This window comes from Sinocyclocheilus rhinocerous, unplaced genomic scaffold (genome assembly GCF_001515625.1).
Source record: "Sinocyclocheilus rhinocerous isolate Xijiao unplaced genomic scaffold, SAMN03320098_v1.1 scaffold411, whole genome shotgun sequence".
Taxonomy (NCBI): domain Eukaryota; kingdom Metazoa; phylum Chordata; class Actinopteri; order Cypriniformes; family Cyprinidae; genus Sinocyclocheilus; species Sinocyclocheilus rhinocerous.
The window spans coordinates 441,388-466,023 of NW_015640493.1; positions in this window are offsets into that span (position 1 = coordinate 441,388).

Consider the following 24,636-nt stretch of genomic DNA (forward strand, 5'->3'; position numbering starts at 1 on the left):
TATATAAATCACTGATTTATTCAGGAACACCATTGCTGAGTGTTGCTTAGAGACGTGAACGGTTTATTCAGCTTGTCGTAAATGTCAGACCACACTTTCTAGGCAATTCTACACGATAGCATAAAAGTCAGCATTAAACTTATTTGGAAAATGCTTTTCTAATTAATAATTAATATTAATCATCATTCATCAAGCACAGCATGACTGATTGAGCTTTTAATGAAAGCTCAAAAATGAAAGCTTTTAATTTCAATAGGACTAGAATCACAAACATAATGGACTGAAGAAGATCATAAATGAATCTAGCTATCCAAAATCATCCATAATAAAGTATATTTATTCAATAAATGTATTACGTATTTTATCAAATATTATTGTAGTATGTATTATATAATCGTTTGTATAGTATTTTTTTAATTCAAAACACAAATTGAGCTTTTAATATATAGAGAGATAATGAAGAAAAAATTAAACAAACAGACAAACAAAAACAAAATTAAAAACCAAAATTAGCCAACGCCTAAATTAAAACAAAATTGAGAGATAAAATACATTTTAAACAATATTTATCATCAAAGCACATCATGATGGAAGACTAAATGAGTTGGATGAAACATAAATACAGCATGTACATTTTCTATTATGTCAAATTTACCCTTACTGTTCTCTCTCATAATTTTAAGCCTTGTGATTTAACTGACCTGCTGAACGACGTATGAAAAGAAGTGCTTTTCAGTAAAAGACTGCAAACAGACCAGCTGTGAGACACAATAGTGGTTAATTAGTTGCGATTTTACAAAGCTGTTTTTGAATTTCTAAAGGACCCCTTCATGCCTTCCACAGCTTGTCGAATGAGTCGACTATTACGAGTGCCAGCCGTCCCCCACTTGTCTGTCGCCCCCTTGGGTAAATGTCTCAAGTTCATTCTGGAACGTGTTCTCCTTCATCTACCCCTCAGCTTAAACCAATTAGACCCCTTGTCTCCAGAGTTCTGTAGGTAGGCATTGGCTACTGAATTTGTCCAATGAGAGGGAGGGCTCCCACCTGTCTGGCCCAGCTGCTGGAGGACATTATCTGGTCATGTGAGAAGTCTTATGCAAAGGAAATCAAACAGACAAGAAGAGCCTCTGTGCAGTCATCCCTGGTCCCCAATGTGGAATTTGAAATGTGCGTGCTGGATGCTGATCCATGGTTAAAGACACAGATCTGCTTTTGTCCTTCTGTTTGTTTTATTTTGTCACGTATAATTACAGACCGGAGAAGATATGAGTTTAATGTGAAACACAAGCATGATTTTCTGCTGTCACATTTCACAAAATGAATGTCAGCTGTCGTCATTGGTCATTTCCCACAGTACTTTTTTTTTTAAAGATCATTTTAATCAAGCACTCTTACTTAGAAAAAAACATAAATATATGTATGTATATATATATATATATATATATATAAAGTATAAATAAAATATAGATTTGGGACTATAAAATAATGTTCGTCACTATAAATTTACTACAGAAAAATTCACGCTAAACTATGGAAGCCTGTTTCAGCCACAGAATAAAAAAGAAAAAACAAAGTAATTAATTGTGAGTTTTTATTTCACAATTCTGAGTTTGTTTGTTCTTTTTCCCTCAAAATTGCAACTTTATATCGCAATTCTGAGTTTATATCTCACAATTCAGACTTCACAATTCTCACAGTACTGGGGGGGAAATAGAATTGTGAGATGTGAGAGAAAATGTAGAATTGTACATCTCGAAATTCAGAATTTTTCTCTGAATTGCGAGGTTAAAACTTGCAATTCTGAGTTTACGTCTTGCAATTCTGACTTTTTAACTTTCATTAAAATGTGACCTTCTATCTCATAATTCTGACCTTTTTTCCCCTCACAATTGCAAGTTCATATGTCAAATTTCTCACTTTTTTCTCAGAATTGTGAATTTTATCTTGCAATTCTTATTTTTTTATTTTTTTATTTTTATCCCGTGGCGGAAACAAGCTTCTATAGTAATCTTCCCTGCAGCCCCAAAAAGTAAAACATGAATAGCTAGCGATATTCATATTCATATGCTAATATTCATATAGTATTCATATGCCTACAAACTGGTTTAGTTGCAGTGTCTGCCAGCAGGGGCTAACCAGACCATGTTAACCAGCCAAGCCTCGGCTCCTACTGATAAAGTCCTACTCTGCACGAAACTAGTTATTCATTCATCCATCAGTCGATTTGGTTTTGTCATTGTTTAGTTACAGGACCCAGCATGGCACTTATGAGCATATGGGCATTGTGCCCAAAGTTTATAGATGCCCGGCTGATCACCGTTTATTTTTGCTACCCCACTCTGGTGCAGCAGTGTGAGTTTTACAGGTTGATTAGTAATGCAAGACAGAAGGGAAAATGCCCTGTAAGAGGTGCCTGTACTATAAATCCTGGGAAAATGTAATGTTATGAGACAGGCTGCAAATGACTTATGAAATACATCTGGCACATCTAATGCAAAGAAGGCCACGTCCTACTAAAAGTTTGTTTCTGCTTGTAACTAGGGTAAGGCCACTAAATGCAGGTCAAAGAAAAGGGAGGAACAATATAGGCCTATCGTCCAGTGTTTTCCTGAATGTTGTTCAGTTCCTTTAATAGTTCTAAGACCTTTATTCTTCCGCCGATGCGAACGAAACGCCATACATACACTGACAGGCTCTTTTAACTTTGTTTACTATCATAATTATTCAGTGGTGGTGCTACTGGATCTACAGTGAGAATCAGAATACATTGCAACCAATGTTGTTAGATTTCAGAACGAGCAACTCTAACAAGTCGGTTCTTTTTAGTGGATCAGAAACATACAGTGCAACTAGTGTGGTACAATTCCCGAACAAATGACTGTAATGACTCGGTTCTTTTCGTAATATGAAAATGAAGTGGAATAAATAAATAAATAAATAATTTATTTATTGATTTATTTTCAGTTAAGTGCACTTTTTGGTATGCACTGAACATTCTATCCATGCATTTTTATGGACTCTGAATAAAGAGGGTTTTTTTTCTTGAAGGGCATTGTGTACACGCTTTTTTTCTTTAAAATATAGTTAAGGCCAGTTATTAAATTAAAAACACTGTAAAAGAGTCATTAAAAATCCTGTGTAAACACGTTCTGCAAGAATTACTTTACATGTATTGAAATTTTCGAATCATTTGGCAATGAAATGGCATTTCTTCTTTCCAAATATTTATTCCTTGCAAATAGCCCTACTAAAAGAATTGTTATCATAATCATGTTAAAGAACCGAGCTCATTTGAGGACTCCACACCATTAAGTTCTTTATGATTCCAATTCTTTCTAATAAATGGCAGGTAATGCTAAAAAGTAATATTTTTGTAATTTCCAAATGAAGTCGTCTTTCAGGGCATAGTGGAGTTGTGTAAATTTCAGTGTTCTGTGGTAAAGGCCACAGATCCAAAATCAACAGGGTTATGGCTAGTGGGGAAACCCAAACTAACAGAGTTAGGTGGCATGAATGTAAACACTAATATTTAAATGTCACCTCAAAACAAGTTAATTTTGCGTAAGTGAGAGTTAATCTCCGTTATGCAGTTTTCTGGGGCACCACAAGAGACTTTATTTTTAATATATCACACATAATCTGCTTTACATATTTCACTACAGTACATATCTCTAGCGAATGCTTAAACCTGGAAGATATTTGAATATCATAACCACAAAGAACACAAACCTCAACCCCTGAACAACAAGCAATACTCATATGTTTGACGTGCAGATTAATGAATGTATTTCATAACAGTTTTCTCCAAAATGTAGCTGTGCTCAGTTTAATACCTTCCAGCATAAAGCTGGAGGAAGTGGACCGACGGCTGTCTGTGGGCAGGGGCTGTGTTTGATTTGGCCCAGGATGTGGTTCTTAATGACCCAGCTGGATGTAAGCAGTGTGGGCTTCAATTCATCCCTGTCTACCTCAGTCTCAATGAGATGCTCCAGTGTCCGTGGTGGGTCAAGTATGGGAGCGCTGAGGTGTTTAAAGGCCTACACACAGAGCATGAAACTTGGCAGTTCAGAAAAAATTTAAATGGAGAATGGGTGGAAACCACAGGGTTATCCTTTCATGCAACATGCAAGTCACACACAGTTCTGATAGTGACGGCATGTTGTTATGCTGCCTTTGCAATGCAAAATTAGACTTGGAAAGCTCCAAAAACAACACTGACTAAGTAGCAGCATTTAAGTTGGATTTGTTGGGAAGCCTAGTCGTTCCAAATCAACAAAGTGGCATGAATGCAAAATTTATGCTGACTCATTTAGTTGTACGCCTCTGCATTGAAGCAGGTGATAATACGAGCTCTCGTCTACAGTTAGTGAATAATATAACTCAATTTCAGAGAGATCCAACAAAGTATCAAAAATGTAAACCATCGAGTTGTTGAAATTGTTTTGAAATTACACTTAGCCAGGGCTCAAGCCTGCAAAACTGTCTCAAATCAATAACATGTGCTGCTCAAGATCTGCCATTATGGTGTAATGTTTCCAGAACAGGTCTAATTGGGGTAAAGCCTGGACTTCCTTAAACAAAATTAAAAAGTAAAGGCTGACTAGGAAAATGGGCAAAACTCCTGTAGTCAATCAGAACTGGTGGATTTATAAAACCTGGCGGAGAGCAACATTTTAAGAGGGCCTGAATAAAACAGAAGAGCTCCCTGACACTTTGAAAAAGAATAGCTTCTTTTTCAAAATATTTGATTTTATTTCACTTTTTTTTTTATGTCCGCAAAATTTCCTATACTTCCATAATCTGAATGACTTTACATTTTTAAACAACTATTTTACTAAAATTGATATTATTATAGTGGCTTTCTAAAAAACAAATAGGTGAGCTCAAACTGTTGACTGGTGCTGTGTGTTTGAAATTAAATAGGGATCGGAATCATAATGATTTAACAGTTCTGATTTTGCTTCCGGTCCTGATTTTAATTATGTGGTTTTAATCAAACATTTCACATTTACCTTTTATGTATAGCAGACGTTATAAGAGCTCCCTGACACTTTGAAAAAGAATAGCTTCTTTTGCAAAATATTTGATTTTATTTAACTTTTTTTTTATGTCCGCAAAATTTCCTATACTTCCATAATCTGAATGACTTTACATTTTTAAACAACTATTTTACTAAAATTTATATTATTATAGTGGCTTTCTAAAAAACAAATAGGTGAGCTCAAACTGTTGACTGGTGCTGTGTGTTTGAAATTAAATAGGGATCGGAATCATAATGATTTAACAGTTCTGATTTTGCTTCCGGTCCTGATTTTAATTATGTGGTTTTAATCAAACATTTCACATTTACCTTTTATGTATAGCAGACGTTATATACAAAGCAACTTACTGTACATTTCATGACCTTGGTTGTAGCGCCTTACTGTTTGAGCTACAGGAACGCTATTATTAAACACAGAATCAAAAATATAATTATTTTAAATTATAGATACTTCGGATTACTTGTTCATTAAATCATTTATGTAAAAGCTGCAGTATTTAAAATGTATCCACTTTATTGGCAGCTATTGTGCTGTTTTTCTTTTTCTTATGTTCTGCATATTACAGGTTTACGACAAGAAATGAAATACCGTTTTATATTTACTCAAATTAACTGGATCATAAGAGTAATTTCTTTGGGAGTCAACACTACTTGTGCTGTACATTTTTGATTCAGTAAAAAGAACAGACTCATAATTTAATGTTTAAAAACGTGTCTCAAGGTCTTGCGTTTTTATCCCCATTTCACTGCCCGCATCTCACGTTTTTCAAAGCAATCTGTGTGAATGGCTCTGAATGGGAGAAAAAAAACCGCATGGGTCTTGATATGCGTTTTTTAAAAAGTTGAACTTATTTGAACTTAAACACCACGTTTTTAGAATGCAAAAGATTCTAAAGATTCCGTTGATTTTAAAGGGGGAAAGAGTGGTCTAATCATTTCATTGCCTATAGCTCTGGCCTCAGTATGCTTGCTTTTCCCTGAGCAACGCTTAAAGGAACCTGACACTTTTGTCATTATAACCGTCAAGGAAAGGGGAACTGATGGCACATCTCATCAGAGAAATCCCAGCCTATGAACATGTCTCTGTAGGCCTCCAAAGGATGGTGGCAGATGTGTGACTGATCCCTATAGTGGATGAGAATGACATGGACCCCCTCAGAGATGACAGACCATACATACGGCTGAGTGATGGGGGGCCCGACCAATCAGGTTCACCCTGCTTTTGACATAAATGCTTTTTACATTGTAATCCCAGATATGATTTCATAATTCACTTGTTCAGAGCTTCACTTCGGTGTTGAAATGTAGGTTATTAAAAGAGAATGAAACGATATAGCTATCAGTCGTCAACTGGTTACAAATACGAAACGGACATGAGTATGTGTGTGTGTGTTTGGAAAGGACAATTTGAAATATCTCTGTGGGGTGGTGTGGTGGACCTCGTCTCAAATTCTGACACAAGTGCCATCACTGTCATCAGCTTGTTTTGATTTCATTTTATCTCTCAGCGGTGCCATTGTGGACCATTCGGCCCTCTCCAGTTACAGGAGCCCTTCCTGCATTGTTTCCATGGGAAACTAGGGGCCTCAGATCCACAATATGACTGTATGTATGTATGCACATAAAACCATGCTCTGAAAATTCAGAAACATTTGTCTCTATCTCCAAATAGCATCAGAGACTTAGAAAAGAGCTACAGTCCCTTCTGAGTGACTGCTTCCTGTGACTGAGATTTATAGCGCTGATTTTTGCACTGCAAAAGCATATTGTGATGTTTGTCTAAAATGTGCTAAATATTTTAACAGTGCTAATAGTAAAATTGAAGTTTCATTTATTTACCGAATCGTTTGCAAAGCTCTTGTAGTCACTTCTGTCAGCACTTTCATGTAGGCACTGTCACGTTCCCTCACTGTTGTGCCCTCTGCATGAGCGGATTAAGGAAAATGAACAAGAGCATTGTTTGTCTGATCACTTTAATTGGAGAACTTAAGGTGTTAGCCTGCATTAACAAGTCTAGTCAGAGGGATTAGGACAGGGATCAAGCACATTTATAGTTCATGATGTTGGTTTGCCAGGTTTGTAGACTGAAGAACTGTCAGACAGGGATAATTCCATGTCAGACAAAAATGCTATTCAGAGCACACAACACTGACACCAATTCATATATAACAGAGCTTTTAATTTGAAACAGATCCATCTAATTCTTGTTAGATCCATCTAATTATTTTTATTTATTTATTTTTAATCTCTTTCACATGGACATCAGGTTTTTGCACATCATTTGTATAGATTTGACTTTAAATGTGCAGGTTTTATGTTTATTTTCTAAAAATTATTTTAAATAAATTTGAATAAACTGTAGGATTAGTATATTTAACTAAAAATTAAAACCTTGAGAAATTATTATTATTCATTATTTGAAACACAATTAATGTTAACCAAAATAAAATAACATAAACCTATTTTATTTAAGCTAGTTGGCAAGGCAACATTTCTCATTGTCATTAGTTTAACAAGATGTACTAAAATATATAAATAACTAAACTAAAACCAACATAAATATATAATATAATATAAAAATTATTATAATAAATTATAAATTGATAAATAAATTAATATTTATACATTAATTAATAATTGCATAATTTTTATTACATAAATTAATATCTAAATTAATATTTAATAAATAAATATATTAATTAATGAATGAATATGTATAATATATTTATATATGGTGTGTGTGTGTGTGTATATATATATATATAAAAATCACAAACTAATATAAAATAAAAACATAAAATCTCTAGTATCTCAATGATACTAAAATAACACTGCTACGTAAATACACGTCCTTCTAAATATCTTGATATTTTGTTTACTATTTTAATTTTTCATTGATTAGTTAAATTTTTTTAAAATTTCAAACCTCATAACATACTGTACATAAAAATGAGCTTTTTATAAAAAATACTTAAAACAAAACTGAAATTTTATAAAAAATTTAACTAATCAATGAAAAATTAAAATACTGAGCTGCTCAATTAGAGTCAACTTAGATAATTAAATAATGTTTTCATGTGCAATATATGTTTTAATTGTTCACAACGCTTTTGTTGATTATTATCACCTTTATTGTCAGTTCTGAGTGCAAAAGTTTAAATTGAATTTCAAGGTTGCATAGGCCTGACCAGATGGATTCAAATCAAATTTGACCTCAAAACTCAATCTGAATATAGGTGAGGCGCTAACTTTTAAGTGCTGTTGTAATTTCAAACTAAACAAACCAGAACAAATGGCAATGGCTTCTGTTGCCAGACAGCTGGCAGCTCACCCTGGCAACAAGTGGCACAGAAGCCTGTGAAGGTCAGGGCGACTGGAGGGTGGCTATGTATCCCAGCATGCACTGCCCCATGGTGCCCAAAACCCTGTGACCTTTCAAGATGGCAGCTGAGAAAGATGAAAGGGTTTGTGTGAAGAGTCAGTTAAGATGAACAGGGCTCCTGTGATGTCTTTGATACAAACTCTTGATTTTTCTTGAACACACCGCTGCGTCTGGGCACAATAGGTGAACATTTGAAAACAAAAGTCAGCATGTTTTCTTTAAGTATTCATATATGTGTGTTTCACACTTCTGTTTGATTCTGCATTTCTAAATGGTTGTAGATGCATTTATATTTATTTTAGATGCTATACATTGTCTTCCCTTCACTATGTTGTTTTGGCCCATGCATTTATTAGACGTGTTCATGCGTCTTAAAAGGATAATTCGCTCAAAAATGAAAATTCTGTGATCATTTACTCACCCTCGTGTCATTCCAAACCCATAAGACTTTGAAACAAAAATTAGGATATTTTTAATGAATTTCTGACCCTCCATTGAAAGTCCATGTAAGCAAAACTTAGAAGATCCAAAAAGGTGTCATAACATAAATCCACATTAATTGAGGGGTTTAATCAATGTCTTAAGAAGAGATACGATTTATATGATAACAAAATTAAACATTTTTGTGTGAACTATCTCTTTAACTTGTGTGGCTGGTTTCAAGACAGATTTGGAGCGTGCATTTAAAGACAATGAAAAAGAAAGCATGAGCGATGGTGCTGGGTGAGTGTATATGCCCATTCACACCAAGAACGAAAACTATAAAGAGAAATATAACTTTATTAGTATCCAAACCAATGCACAATGACGTTATGTTTATTATTAACACACCATCTGCCAAATTAAATTGCTCGATCTCTTTAAAGCAGGATGGATTCTAATAGACTTTCAGTGTTTTTATCGTTTATCAGCTGGAGAACTAGTTTTGAAAGTGATTCCAATGAGATTGTTTCTCTGTGCTGTAGTTGTGGTATGACTGTGGTGGTGTGGTGTGGATTTTGCTATTCTTTTAAATTTAGAATGATTTTTAAAACTTTATCTTCATTGTTATCATTGCAGTTATCAACCTTGGTATGAACGGGCCTGAACAGTGTCATACAGCCGAGTTGGGACACCCTTACTATGAGCCAGACTCTGTGGGCCTGAAGGCAGGGTGTCAAGAAGTGGTGGGCAAATTCAATTATAAGGATTGTTTTGACAGGTTAAAAGGTGTGCTGAAAAGCCAACAGTTTTGCAAACGCTAAGAGCTACCTTAGCACAGCCAATTAGATTTTATGAGCTAGCCATCAAAAATTTGTGGATTTGGATTTTAACGCTCTATAAATTTTGCCCCAAAATACCAGTACCACAAAATGCAACAGTTTACACATCTGTGATTTCAATCGTCTTCAAATGGGATGAAAACTTAACAGAGATCAGTTAATCACCTCCAACACTTGCCCACAGCAATTTCTAGTTAGGATGCCTGAATAATAAATCTGAGTTTAGAAAACGTATAAAACACACGGAGAAAATGCTTACATTTTAACTGGCAGAATCTTTGCCTGAATTTTTCTAAATGTTTGACTGAATAAACCATTTTAGTTAAATTAACTACAAAACTACTTGAGCAAACAGGCTTCATAAAGTTGGTCAAGTTTGGGCCAACTAGAAAACAACACTGAAGTGAGAAATTGAGTGAACGTAAAAATCTGTGGAACTAGTAACTAAATAATAATTACTTGGAGCCACAATTTTTACAGTGCAGAAGCCTTCAACAAGACTTAGGAAATTCCTTTCCACCTTTGTAATACCCTTCTGGACGAAGATCCCATCCTTTGAATTACAGAAGAAACAAACTTACACTGTACTACTACATATGTTATAGTGCTGTGGAGAAAAAAGGGAGGGAAGCAAAGAACAAGGGATTATTCTGGTGGAGAGCAGGTGGTTGGAGAGTTCAAAGAGTCCAGAGATGAGGCAGTGTTTTCTTTACCAAGGCTCTCTGCTTGGCTTACAGTGTCTTTTTCCCCTTTACTGTTCTGAGAGGTCTTGTTCTTCAGGCAGGAGTGCCGTTATTATCGGTAAAGTGCTTTTAAATCCACTGCTGCTCAGCACCAGGATCTGTTCAGCATGATAATCCCACAGAACAGACATCCGTTACTCCTCTGTGGATCTCACTCATGCCTTCCATGCTTTCAACAGCTGGAAAAGCAGTTCGGAATTTAAGATCCGCAGACTATGAGGGAGTTAAACACTCTCCTTGTTCATACAGACATACAGAGGTTTATAGTAATGTAGTGTTATTTTGATGAATGGACGTTCTTAATCAGTAGTTTTAGTTTTTAGAGTCAATGTACCCTGTTCTATCAAAAAAAAAAAAAACACTTTACAAGTAAAATTACTGTATATAAGATACTCCATTACTTACTGGATTTTCTTTTTAATAATTAATCTAAGATTTTGTGCTATAAAATAAAATATTTTATTCTAACCCATCAATCCAATGACTTATTTATGACTCCTGCAGTGTAGCTCCAAACTGTGATTACATTGTTGCCTTTAACTCATGTTTACTTGGAAACCAAACAAGAGACAAACACAGAGGAAAAGTACACATTGTTATAATGAAGAAAATGGTACATTGAAAGACTAGTTCTCCCAAAAATGATAATTCTGGCATTATTTACTCACCACACAGTTAAAATGCTGCTAGTGTTTTGGCACCAATCATGTCAATTTGCAGTACTATGTTTAATTCTGGACAGTGGAGGCGAGGATTGTCAGAGAATTAAGATTTAATTTTCATCTTTTTCTCACACAAAGCTATCGTATGGCTTCAGAAAACTTAGAATATAGGTCAGAAGTCAAATGGGCTACTTTCATTAGTCTTTTTATGGTGCTGTTTTGTATTTTGATTTTGAGCTCGACAGAACCTGGTTGCAATGAACTGCAGTTAAATGGAAAAAAACAACAACTTCATTTCTACTTTTGAGTTCCAAATAAAAAAAAAAAAATCATCAAGAGGATGAGTTTAATGACAGAATGTTAATTTTTGGTTGAACTACAGATGTGATCAATCAGGTGAAAACGAGAAGACAGATGCGATTAGAGAAACTGGTTTTTAGACCTGTAGCTCAACTCCTCCATGGCTGGCGTTTAGCCCAGACGCTAATTCTGTGGTGTTAAGAATGGATTGACTGTTACTGTTGATTCAGCACATGAACTGAGTAATGAAGTGCAGAAAACATCAGCCAGTGAAAACAGGATTTAAGAGAGAAGCGTTTAATGCATCACTTACTCTGTTCTTTGAATGGTTTGCTATGACTTTCACAGAGCTCATGGATACAATCGCCTGTTCATTACCAGGCCCCTTTTTTAACAAAAAAGAAGACATTTTTTTTTATTCTTTACAAAAATGTAAAGGGAAATCAATGAGAACTACCTGCTAAATAGTTTCTTTTCATAGTGAAAAAGGAGAATGCTGTTACATTTTTGAAGTATAGGGGGCAGTATCTACACACATGAGGTAGATCGGAGACATTAAGAGTCCTTCTCAAAGTTCTTGGAGATCCTGGTTGCTTGACTGCAGAGATTGGGATGGTACCAGGACATCTTATAGAAGAATCTTCATATCTAGCGCAGTGTAAAAGCAATATATCAGCATAAAACAATGTTGCTAGCTGGATTGCAATACAATGTTCAAGTTTCATAACTTCTAACAGCGTTTGCATTGTGCATATTTCACATTCAAAAGTGATTCATGCATCTCAACACAATAGCCTACATTATTAAAGCCAAAAAAGTAATTTAAACGTATAGACATTGTAGTTTTTCAACACCAGCGTCAGTCTGCATGAAGTGGTGTTTAGAACATATTTTATTTTATAATGTGGCATAATTACAAGTGAAAAACGACTTGGTTTTGTCCACTGGGAATTGACTGGATGATGAAAAGTGGTCTCTATATGGCAGGTGGTTGAAAACTAAGAGGCCTTGGTGAGGTCAGCCGAAAAGTATGTCAGAGGTGAAGCGAATGATTACATTTTGTTGAAAGATTATGAAGTCAAATATCGCTTTTCTCTGGTATAATGTGCACTGATGAGTCAATAATATTACATTAAGACCAGGAGTGTCTATTGTAAAGGAGCTGCTAAATAATGTAAAACATATTTTTTTTTGCTTATCCTACAGGACATTGAACTCTGAAGCTAAACAAACAGGTATTTCTCTTCGTCTTCACGACCCCGAGGACAGGTGCCAGTGAAATCAGCCTGTGGGTGAACACTTAGTCGTGACTCTTCACAACAATGCCGTAATTGCGTTCACCTTTTTTTTTTTAGACACTTCTGGCTCCACTGAGCAAAATCTAATCTCAAAACAAGATCATATTCGCTCTTAAAGGGCAGGACATGAATTGAGGAAATGTGTGGCCTCAGGGAACCTTCTTTGCGTTCTGATGTAAGCAAGATTTCCTGTTTTCTTGTTTGTGACACAGACTGAATTTAATCTAGTTCTTTTCTTTGCAGATTAAAATGCAAACACTATTTTATGGCATTAAAACGGCACTGTTTTTCAGCCGTCTATCTCACGCTCTTTCTCTCTCACTCTGAGTTAGGCAAAAAGCAGAGGTTTCTCTCATTCTCTGAGGGACGCACAGCGTCAGTGTTCCAGGACAGAAATAGCGCTTAATAATGAAAGATTTATGTTGAGTAAGCTTGTAATTACATGCCGCAGTATACAATTAGGTGCCTCCCCTACAAGCTCTCTGACTTCCTGCCCCAAGATTCCAGTTCTATCTATCTATCTATCTATCTATCTATCTAAATACATATTCTCTGTAGTGTGTTAACCATCTGAGTGCATGGTAATAGTTGTACAGGCCTTGTCCTAGTCGCGTTCAGAGACGATAAGACTTGCATCCATTGCCTGACCAGTAGAGAGTGAGTGTATGGTTATGACGCTCTCTCCTCCCTCCTGCCGCTCAGCCTGTAGGCTACCTGTCCTTGTCAGTGGCTTGCTTCCACTGACAGCTCAATAGAATCCTTATTCCCCCTGCTATCAGCTTACAGCTGGTAATTACAGACAATCATGTAGGATCAGGAATGTGTGCATGAGTAGTCCAGTGTAGCATCTGCTGTCCCGGTGTGCTGCCCAACTAGTGCACTCAGGAGTGGGACAGCTGTGCCTCATACACACAGCTCAGAGTAACAGAATAACAGAGCAGGGGAGTGATGCCAAGAGTGTAATATCATGAGGTTTGCATACATTCCAGTAAGTTCTTGTTGATGTATAAGAATTGTTTTTATATGTAGTTTCATTTAAAAAAATATTTTAAAATGTATTGTTTAGTGTTACATTTATTGCTTATTAAATGTGTATTGTTTATTGATTTATTTTTATATTCCTTTTCAATAAATATGCTATAAGTAAGAATTGTTTTTATATGTAGTTTCATTTAAAAATTTTTTTAAAATGTATTGTTTAGTGTTACATTTATTGCTTATTAAATGTGTATTGTTTATTGATTTATTTTTATATTCCTTTTCAATAAATATGCTATAATATATATATGTTAGATTATAAATATCCACCTTATTTTTCAAAGCGGAAGTAAGCCGTTTTTTATGAATTTGCGAGACTTCCGGTTCATTATAGCCGCTGTAGGGAAATACAGGGAAGAATAACAAAGTGCAGTAAATGGTAAAACTGTGTGCACTACAAACCATTGTGTTCATAATTAAGATAATACATTAAAATAATATGGTAAGACACACCAGAAGAATAACAAAGTGCAGTAAATGGTAAAACTGTGTGCACTACAAACCATTGTGTTCATAATTAAGATAATACATTAAAATAATATGGTAAGACCGGTTATCAACTAGCAAAGGAAACCAAACCCATTAAATTTACAAATGTCCGCGCCCGCTCTTACGAGAAAAATAAGGCGGATACGTCAGTTTTGCATATACGTGACGTCATCGCGTAACTTACGTCGACACTGCGGCCTCTTCTGCGCCTCAACTTGAGTGACAGGTACGTGCTGCGTTTGCAGCGATGTTCACAAAAGAGTGGAAAATATTGGTAGTGGGAGTGTTTTACTGGTGGGAAATTATATCGCCATGCTTTCTTTCGATGGCGTCATGAATATTTAAAGGTTTAATAACGAGATTTGAAAACGCTTTGTGTAATCATCATGTGGAGAAAGGCGTGATGTATTTTAATAAAAACGGATCTATAAAGAGTTTTGCTTGTTACAGTGGTCAATATTTGCTTATAAAAGCAATACCTGACCATATTAAAGTAAATTAAGTTACATGTTTTTGAAGCGTGTGACGCATGAAGAAATAACAGAATCCAAGTTCATGTTTAAATTGGCATAAAAAAAATTAATATTGAGTTTTTTTCTCTCTGTATATCTAAGCATTGTCTTTTAGATATTGGTCAATTGTGGGAAAAAAAAGGTCTTCTGCACTCTATAGTACTGTTTTATCTTGAATATTACAAATAGTTCAGTAAAAATTTTCAAAGTTAGATTTAAATAAAATTAAATATAGTATTACAGGATAAGGTTAATATCTGAATTGTCTCAAAAAAATAATAATGGTAAAATAAAAGTGAGGCTATTTGTACATTGGTCATTTGTGTATTTGTGTTAGGAGGTGTCAGAGCTTGCCAAAGTCTTGGGGCTTTTTTCATAATGTATTTTATTTGCAAATAGGAAGCATTGAATGGATCACCATCTCTAACAGACTGAAGGGGAAGAACTTAACAACAATGTAAAGCAATCTTAAGTCACTTCTCTCTGACAAATTCAAAATGACAGCTTCTACATGTCATAGGGACTGTAGTAACACCTCACGACTCGAGCTGAATATAGCCACTGGAGGTGTTTTACTGTCAACCACAGAGAAAGGTTTCACTCTGTCTCTGGCTTCATGTTGCACATTTGATTTGGAAATGATGTGGAAGGCAGAGGCGAGAGGGTTGGGTGATGAGCAGACATAATTACAGGGAGAGGCGGGTCGTGAACAAGCATGCTGTCATTTCAGCTGCCACAAAACAGAGGCAAGGCCCTGTCACCCCAAAGCTGCTACCAGAAAGCCTTGCAGATGTAGTTAAAATCATCTAGTTAGTGACCACATGATGTAGTATAAAAGGGTGATGGTCAGGTCTGCAAGTGGTCTCTTTATTTATTATTTATTTTTTGTGCCTGTAAACAAATATATTATCAAACTCAGAAGACAGTGGTTGGAACAAAAGCCCATTCCCTGTCCTAGAACGTCTTGGTGATCATTCATCCCTTTATAGATCTGGGGGAACACCAAGCAGACACACAGACAGACAGTCACACCCAGCATGGGAATCTTGGCCCGACTGACTAACTCAGAATGGGAGATTTCAGTTGTTGATAGAGGTGGCGGCAACTTCGTTTCACACTCACTTTGAATCCAAAAGTGTGACGGGCCGGCAAAGGACATCTACTGGCTGTGACAGCCAGACATGCTGTGCCTTTGTTCACACTTTTGGCCCTGAAAAATCCTAAACTTATTTTGCACTGGTATGAGAACATGACAAGCTCGGTCATGTAGCAGTTAAATGCAATTAAATATATTTTAAATAAATGTACATATTTGAAATATTAATATTACATTATTGTTATTATATGTGTGTATTACCAAAAAAAGAACACTTATTTTGATTTGATGAAAATTGTATGTGTATATATTAGGGATGTAACGATTCACTCAACTCACGATTCGATTCGAATCACGATTTTTTTATTTTTTTTATTTTTTTATTTTTTTTTACAAAATGAGATTTAAGACAAATTATAAATAAATGTGTCCTTTTAAGGCCGGCACAAATAAATCAATGTGTGGGAAACACATACATACATATACAGTGGAGATCAAGAGTAGAGAACAATTATGAACACTTGATTTTTTCAGCAATAATGTAATCTTCATCGTTCAAAATTTGAAGTAATTTTAGTTGTGGCTATACCATGCTAGTAGAATACCGTTTTACAAAATAACCAAGGCACTTAAACAAAAACCCTTTATTTTGTGGAAAAAACAGTGATCAAAATTAGAGAACAGCAATGATTGTAGCACAAAGAAAGATTACAACAAAAAATGGTGAAGGTTACAGCAGTCAAAAATTAGTAGGAATTGTAGAGGCCCTTGCTTTGAATGACTTCAGCACATCTGTGGCCGCAGGACATCACCAGTCTCTCACACTGCCCTGGTGTGATCTTGATCCACTCTTCTTCATAGTTTGGTGACTGTAGTGGCTAGTGGGTTTCTTAGCCATGAATTTGTCACCAAGGATTTTCCAGAGATTTTCAATTGGGTTTAGATCAGGACTCTGGGCTGGGCATTTCATTATTCAATATTTTCAGCTTCAAGGAACAGCTTTACACGTTTTGCTGTGTGTCAGGGGGCATTGTCTTGCATGAAAATTGCAGGCTGATTGGGCGATGAATGCAGGGAAGGAACCGCCTGTTGCCGAAGGAGGTTCTAATAAACATTTGCATTCACCATGCCATGCAGCTGTATAAGAGGCCCAACTCCTGCTGCAGAAAACATCCCCCAAATCATGACACTTTCTCCTCCACCTTTCAATGACGTCTTTACACACTTTGGGTCCAGTCTTTCCCCAGTTTGACGACGAACATAATGTTTCCCATCGGACCCAAATAAATTAAACTTGCTTTCATCACTGAAGTGAAATATTTAATTGTTTATTTAATAATTAATGGATACGTGGACATTGGATAAATGTACATCAATTTGTGAAAAATACTTAAAAAAACATATTTAAAGCCTGGTCATTGGGTTGGGATTACAAAAAAGGGTAGGCATGAATTAATGAGTTATTTAATGATGGTTTGTATTTCTATGCATTTCTATGCATTAAAAAGTACTTTGGTGGCTTTTTGTTCTCTTTGTCTTTCACCTTCTCTCTTTCCAGGTTGTTGGTATGGAAGTGTTTGTGCTTTGGCTTTGGAGTTGTCCAGCTTGGTACCTGGAGGTCCTCCAGATACATCAGCCTTGGCTCAGGCTACAATCTCATATATTCCTTGTTTTACTACATCATAAACTGAGACATCTTTAAAGTATTAGAGGGACTCGTCAGTTGAGGGATTTTTCTTATTGCAGTAACCGAGTGAAACACATGAAAAGATTTGAGCAATCCCTCAGGAGTAATTGAGTCCATTGCTTGCTTTTGCTGGTAGCCAGTCGCCCCATCAGCCTCACCTTGGACCAGGTTTCTTGAGCACCATAACAACCAATTCCAGACAACATCATAGTTCTGTGTCCTGTTTTGTCTATGTGGGGGTCATTATGACTCTGTGGGGTGTAATATAATGAAAATGTTTCGACGACAGTGCAGACCAGAGCAAAAACAGATTTCAGAGACGGCTGTTTTCATTAGAGGCTGGGTGGAGGCTTTTGCGCTGGAGAAAATGATGGTTATCATGACACCTCCGAGATGATAATATTACGACAGCAGAGACGCTGGACTAGAGCTGATGATATCCCTGGGTGGCTGAGGCCTGTCATCAGGGCCAGGGGTGCTGCCGGCGTACGTAATGGGTCTCTGCTCTCTGGTGCGGACGAGACTGGAACATTTCAGAGGGTAATGGCCTCTACGAAACCATATCTATAGCAATTCAATTTACCACAGCGCTGCAGCCCTCAAAAAAATAATATTCCTCAGAACATCAGCGAAAGCTTCGGCAAATCTTTTCAATTGGACTTAGCGGATTTTTATGCAGTTTTGGCCCAGTCTTGTCACTTGATCTTGAAGGACAAGATGTTCTGTTTAAGGAGTAATACTTTCAATATGCACATTAAAATTTGCTTGCTCTTATACCAACGCGTAGAAACAGGGACATCACCAGTCTCTCACACTGCTCTGGTGTGATCTTGGTCCACTCTTCTTCATAGTTTGGTGACTGTAGTGGCTAGTGGGTTTCTTAGCCATGAATTTGTCACCAAGGATTTTCCAGAGATTTTCAATTGGGTTTAGATCAGGACTCTGGGCTGGGCATTTCATTATTCAATATTTTCAGCTTCAAGGAACAGCTTTACACGTTTTGCTGTGTGTCAGGGGGCATTGTCTTGCATGAAAATTGCAGGCTGATTGGGCGATGAATGCAGGGAAGGAACCGCCTGTTGCCGAAGGAGGTTCTAATAAACATTTGCATTCATCATGCCATGCAGCTGTATAAGAGGCCCAACTCCTGCTGCAGAAAACATCCCCCAAATCATGACACTTTCTCCTCCACCTTTCAATGACGTCTTTACACACTTTGGGTCCAGTCTTTCCCCAGTTTGACGACGAACATAATGTTTCCCATCGGACCCAAATAAATTAAACTTGCTTTCATCACTGAAGTGAAATATTTAATTGTTTATTTAATAATTAATGGATACGTGGACATTGGATAAATGTACATCAATTTGTGAAAAATACTTAAAAAAACATATTTAAAGCCTGGTCATTGGGTTGGGATTACAAAAAAGGGTAGGCATGAATTAATGAGTTATTTAATGATGGTTTGTATTTCTATGCATTTCTATGCATTAAAAAGTACTTTGGTGGCTTTTTGTTCTCTTTGTCTTTCACCTTCTCTCTTTCCAGGTTGTTGGTATGGAAGTGTTTGTGCTTTGGCTTTGGAGTTGTCCAGCTTGGTACCTGGAGGTCCTCCAGATACATCAGCCTTGGCTCAGGCTACAATCTCATATATTCCTTGTTTTACTACATCATAAACTGAGACATCTTTAAAGTATTAGAGGGACTCGTCAGTTGAGGGATTTTTCTTATTGCAGTAACCGAGTGAAACACATGAAAAGATTTGAGCAATCCCTCAGGAGTAATTGAGTCCATTGCTTGCTTTTGCTGGTAGCCAGTCGCCCCATCAGCCTCACCTTGGACCAGGTTTCTTGAGCACCATAACAACCAATTCCAGACAACATCATAGTTCTGTGTCCTGTTTTGTCTATGTGGGGGTCATTATGACTCTGTGGGGTGTAATATAATGAAAATGTTTCGACGACAGTGCAGACCAGAGCAAAAACAGATTTCAGAGACGGCTGTTTTCATTAGAGGCTGGGTGGAGGCTTTTGCGCTGGAGAAAATGATGGTTATCATGACACCTCCGAGACGATGATATTACAACAGCAGAGACGCTGGACTAGAGCTGATGATATCCCTGGGTGGCTGAGGCCTGTCATCAGGGCCAGGGGTGCTGCCGGCGTACGTAATGGGTCTCTGCTCTCTGGTGCGGACGAGACTGGAACATTTCAGAGGGTAATGGCCTCTACGAAACCATATCTATAGCAATTCAATTTACCACAGCACTGCAGCCCTCAAAAAAATATTCCTCAGAACATCTGCGAAAGCTTCGGCAAATCTTTTCAATTGGACTTAATGGATTTTTATGCAGCTTTGGCCCAGTCTGTCACTTGATCTTGAAGGACAAGATGTTCTGTTCAAGGAGTAATACTTTCAATATGCACATTAAAATTTGCTTGCTCTTATACCAACGCGTAGAAACAGAGAATGCTAACTCAAAAAAAGCCTCCGCAGGGAGCTGGAAATACATGAATTCAAATCGGCAGATTTACGACTGGCGTTTCTTGATGTAACAGTCAGAACCATAAAGTATAAGTCAGAATGTGCAACTCGCACACAGATGCAAAAGTACTTCATCTTCGGTGATGAGGGCCCACCGTTCTCTCATCCGAAACAAAATTGAAGTGCATTCAGCAGGTGGCATGTTGCATGTCAACCTCCTTCCTTTATGATGCGTTCATCATAAATTCTGAGGCCTGTTGTTTTTCCACGTTCGGGTCCCTGGCAACTGGCTGTGTGGCTCTAATGAAGAGTAATTAGCTTTCAGCTTCTCTGTCTTTTGCGGTGAGGGATTCTGTGCGAGGCTGGCTGCTCCTTCCCCAGACCTAAAGCACTTCCACATGCTCTGGCTCTGTGCAGCATATTGCAGGCATTGTGCCAGCCTGAGGTCCACCCTGAACTTGGCCTTTGGCCACCTTTAACCCATAGGCTTTAGAACTGCACCACCCTGTATTTTTCAGCAAGACCACAGCTATGTGGAGACCCCCTGCTCTATGCAAATGACCGTGCAGTGGAGTGGAGAGGAAAATATGTTGAAACAGCACCGAAGCTAAATGTGTCCATTCATTACCTGCAGTTCTGTAATTCAAGTAATCCTTGGCATTGAGAGAGATGATGATTATCTTTTAATCTCATAGTGAACTGATCTGTGGTTTCTACTGTAGTTTGTGTTGATTGGAAAGGGACCGTTTACACATACTTGTCGTTATGACATTGCCTGGATTGTATATACTGGGAAGTTTCCTTTCTAAAAGTCCTATTTGTATAAAAAAGCAGCTAAAGTTGCATTCACATTATACTTTGGACTCTTGACTAGGCATGAGAGATGCAAGCTTATGCAAAGAAATTAATTCTATATTGGTATACCGTATTGGTTATTGACCAGTATTAGTGTGTTTTTATAGTTATTTATATGTATGCTAATTTCCTCTATTTTCACGTTTAAGTTAGTTGGCCGATGATCTGACCTAAACCTTTTTTTTAAAGTTAGGAATTTATAATGTTACAAAAGGTTTATATTTCAAATAACTCTTGTTCATTTGAACTTTCTATTTATTGTAGAAACTTAAAGTATCACGATTTCCACAAAAATATTAAGCAGCACAACTGTTTTCAACATTGAAAATAAACGTTTTTTTTGAGCACCAAATAAGCATATAAGAATGATTTCTGAAGAATCATGTTGAATAGTATTTTAAATTGTTATAATATTTAACACTATTATTTGACCATAAACTTTTAAAATAATAATTTAAACATCAATTTAAAACTAATCATTTAAAAACACAATTAAATGTAATCTTTAGCCAATCTCAAAATGAAAATTCATTTTTTAAGTATCACAATGCCACACATGTATTATCATTTTTTTTTATTGGTGATTGATTTATTAAAAACAGAAGCCCTAGATCATATCATGTTTGTTGCGGTCATTGGCGAACACCTTTACATGCTTTTACATGCTAATGTTTAGAGGACAGTATGTATCTGGGTTGCCTAAATGTGTGATTGAGTTGATTGATTTTATGCATGTATTATTGTAAGGAAAGTGCTTTGGGATAACCACTAATTAGTCACAAACAGTTTTGATTGTATTGTTGTGGTGCTTAATTGGCTTACAATATATTGCTTTCTGTCACATAAACAATGTCTCCAGTTTGTCTTAATTAAACTACTGGTCTGCTTAGTGGTTTGTAAACTAAAACAAAATCTCCCTCTTTTACACAAACATTTACACTCATTTGAAAGTAAGAGAGCATAGCCTGATGTGTCTGAATATCATTTCCAGGCTAGTGCTCCCTAAATAATATATTTCAAACACCACATTTGAGTGTGTGTTTGATTTAAGGAGAGAAAAGGTTTGAGACCTCTTAGACTCTCTTTTTTTTTGGCGACGTCTAAGGCTCTTCCTCTGCTTTTTAGTTTAGGTTTTTTATTTATTCCATTTTGACTTTTACAGGACTACAACAGAGTTGCTCTTGGTTAGATTTATAGCTACATTTCTAATATATCAGTCATGTGCTGTACATTTGTAATGTGGGGTTTGGGTTTTGTTTTTGTTTCATGTTCATGTCCATGTCTTTTATTATGTAATTGTTTCCTGATGTTAGTGTCATGCTTCCCTTGCCTCATGTCTCTCTGCCTTGTGTATGTGTCATGTTCTGATTGGTTGTTTTAGTCATGTGTCTTGTTTCCCATTGGTTTGTTCTTGTCATGTGACCCTCTTGTTTCCTATAAGTAGCCATCATGTTGCCATTGTCTGTCGTCGTGTATTGATGTTGTAACTCTGCTGTTGGTGAGTCCTGTCCATGCCAAGTCAAGTCTGTTCTAGTCGAGTCTGTTCATGTCATGTCAAGTCACGGATTATTGTTTGGATGTTTGGATCACACTGTAAATAAACTGCACTTGGGTTCTCACTTCAACTCGCCTTCAGTGGATGATTCGTTACAACATTGAGGTTTTCTGCTATATTTGTGAAGCTGCAGCATATGTGAAAGTTTAACATTGCATTGAATAGTTAATCAAACAAACAGAACAGATGTAGAACACTGTTATCTGCTGCTGTAATGCCAAAGCCGTGCATTTACTCTGCATGATCACACATTCAGGTAATACAGCCTCTAACCATCATAAAAACATCAACATGACAGGTCCAGTTACTGTCAGCAAAGGCATTATGTAACGCTCTCTATGCATGTGAGAGAGAGAGTGGGAGAGTATACTGTGCATTAATGTTTTTCAGGTGTTCTCACACAAGAAAAGAGCGGAGTAATAAAAATGACAAGACTCAGATGGTGAATAATACACAATTGGGAGCTTCTCTAGAGCTTCACAGAGATCTTCAAGTAAAGGACTTTGTACTTTGAAGGTCTCTCGGCTGCTCTAGCTCAGCCTTTGGTGGCCATCACTGCATATGTGTGAATGACTGGAGGGTTTTGTTCTTTTGAATGCATTTTGAATGGCTGAATGTCAAAGCCCGCTAAATGTCAAAATACTAAAATGAATGTTTTGTGTTGCAGGTACCTGTTAGTTTGATGCCAAAAAGCAGCACAACTGTTTTCAACATTGCTACTACTACTACTGCTACTACTACTACTACTACTACTACTAATAATAGTAATATTTTTTGAGCACTAAATCAGTATATTAGAATGATTTCTTAAAGAATCAAGTGACACTTAAGAGTGTATTCATGGCTGCTGAAAATTTAGCTTTGCCATCATAGGAATAAATTCCCTTTTAAAATATATTACAATAGAAAACTGTTATTTTAAATGGTAATAAATGAAGCCTTGGTGAGCATAAGAGACATCTTATGAAAAGTCTCATAAAAGAACAGTAGTATATATTTAAATAACTTCTGGCCATTAAAACAAGCAAGCACATGTTTTTAATCTCTGGTCTACTTATATATTGTTAACCATGGGCATACACAGTTGTAGCAGTATTAACATTTCTTTTATACCAATGAATTCTGTCCAGATCTAGTTGCATTTGACAAAGTTTGCAAGGTTCTTGACATTAAATCTTTGAAAGATTCAGAGTTATATTCGAGACAGCAGCAAGTAAACAAAAAATCCTTGACCATACCAGTCTATTCAGTTAGTTTATTGAAACGATAACCTGGATGGAGGACTGGACGGTCGATTAATATGTCGATCAGATCACCACTTCCTTTTTAATTTGGTGTATTTTGGACAATAAATATGTGAACCAGAATTTAAGGTCTGTCTTTCCTAGACTATGTTCTTCTAGACTGTGCACTTTTCCCGTCGTAACCGCAGAACATGGATCCTGCTGTGTATGGGAATTGTGCACTTTCAAGCTCTGCTCAGTTGAGATTAAGAGTCTCATCATCTAAATAATTCCAAATCTCCCTCTCTTCCTGCAACCCTCCATTCCTCCCCCCTGTCTCATAAACAAACCACAGCGTTTGGCTAAAGACAGAGAGGCTAGACGAGCAACTGCAATTTCAATTTAGCAGACTGCAAAACATTTTATTCAGTCATGCATCAACAACAAGAGAAGAAAATGAAATATGTGAATTTATTCCAGTAACTCTGAGTCTACAAAAATGACAGACAATATTTCAATTGTTTTAGGCAGTGATGAGTTTAAAGCTGCATGACTTCTTTCTTCTGTGAAACCCCAAAGAAGATATTTAAAAAAATGTATGTGGTTTTTCTATTTATACAATGAAATTCCAATGTTGTTTGGACTCCAATGCTTTTAGAAATATTAGATCTTGGGGGGGTTAACTATCATTTTAAATGAAGAACTTTCTCATTCATTGGTTGATTGATTGATGCAGTCCCATCTCTCGGATTTTTCACCTAAGAAATATTTTAGTAATTTCCCTTGTGAAGTGATCTAAAAAATGTGACAAACTATTCTCTGATTTGTTAAGATACCAAAATCTGCAGTCAAATGTTGGGAGATTTAAATATAAACTCGAACTTTTTCATAAATTCTTCCTAGGCTGAATTGTCTGAGTGTAATTGCTTGTGACATCATTTTACAGTTCTGTACTTTTACCGTAAAGTACTTATGTCATTTGTTTCTAATTAAGTTCCAACTCAAATTA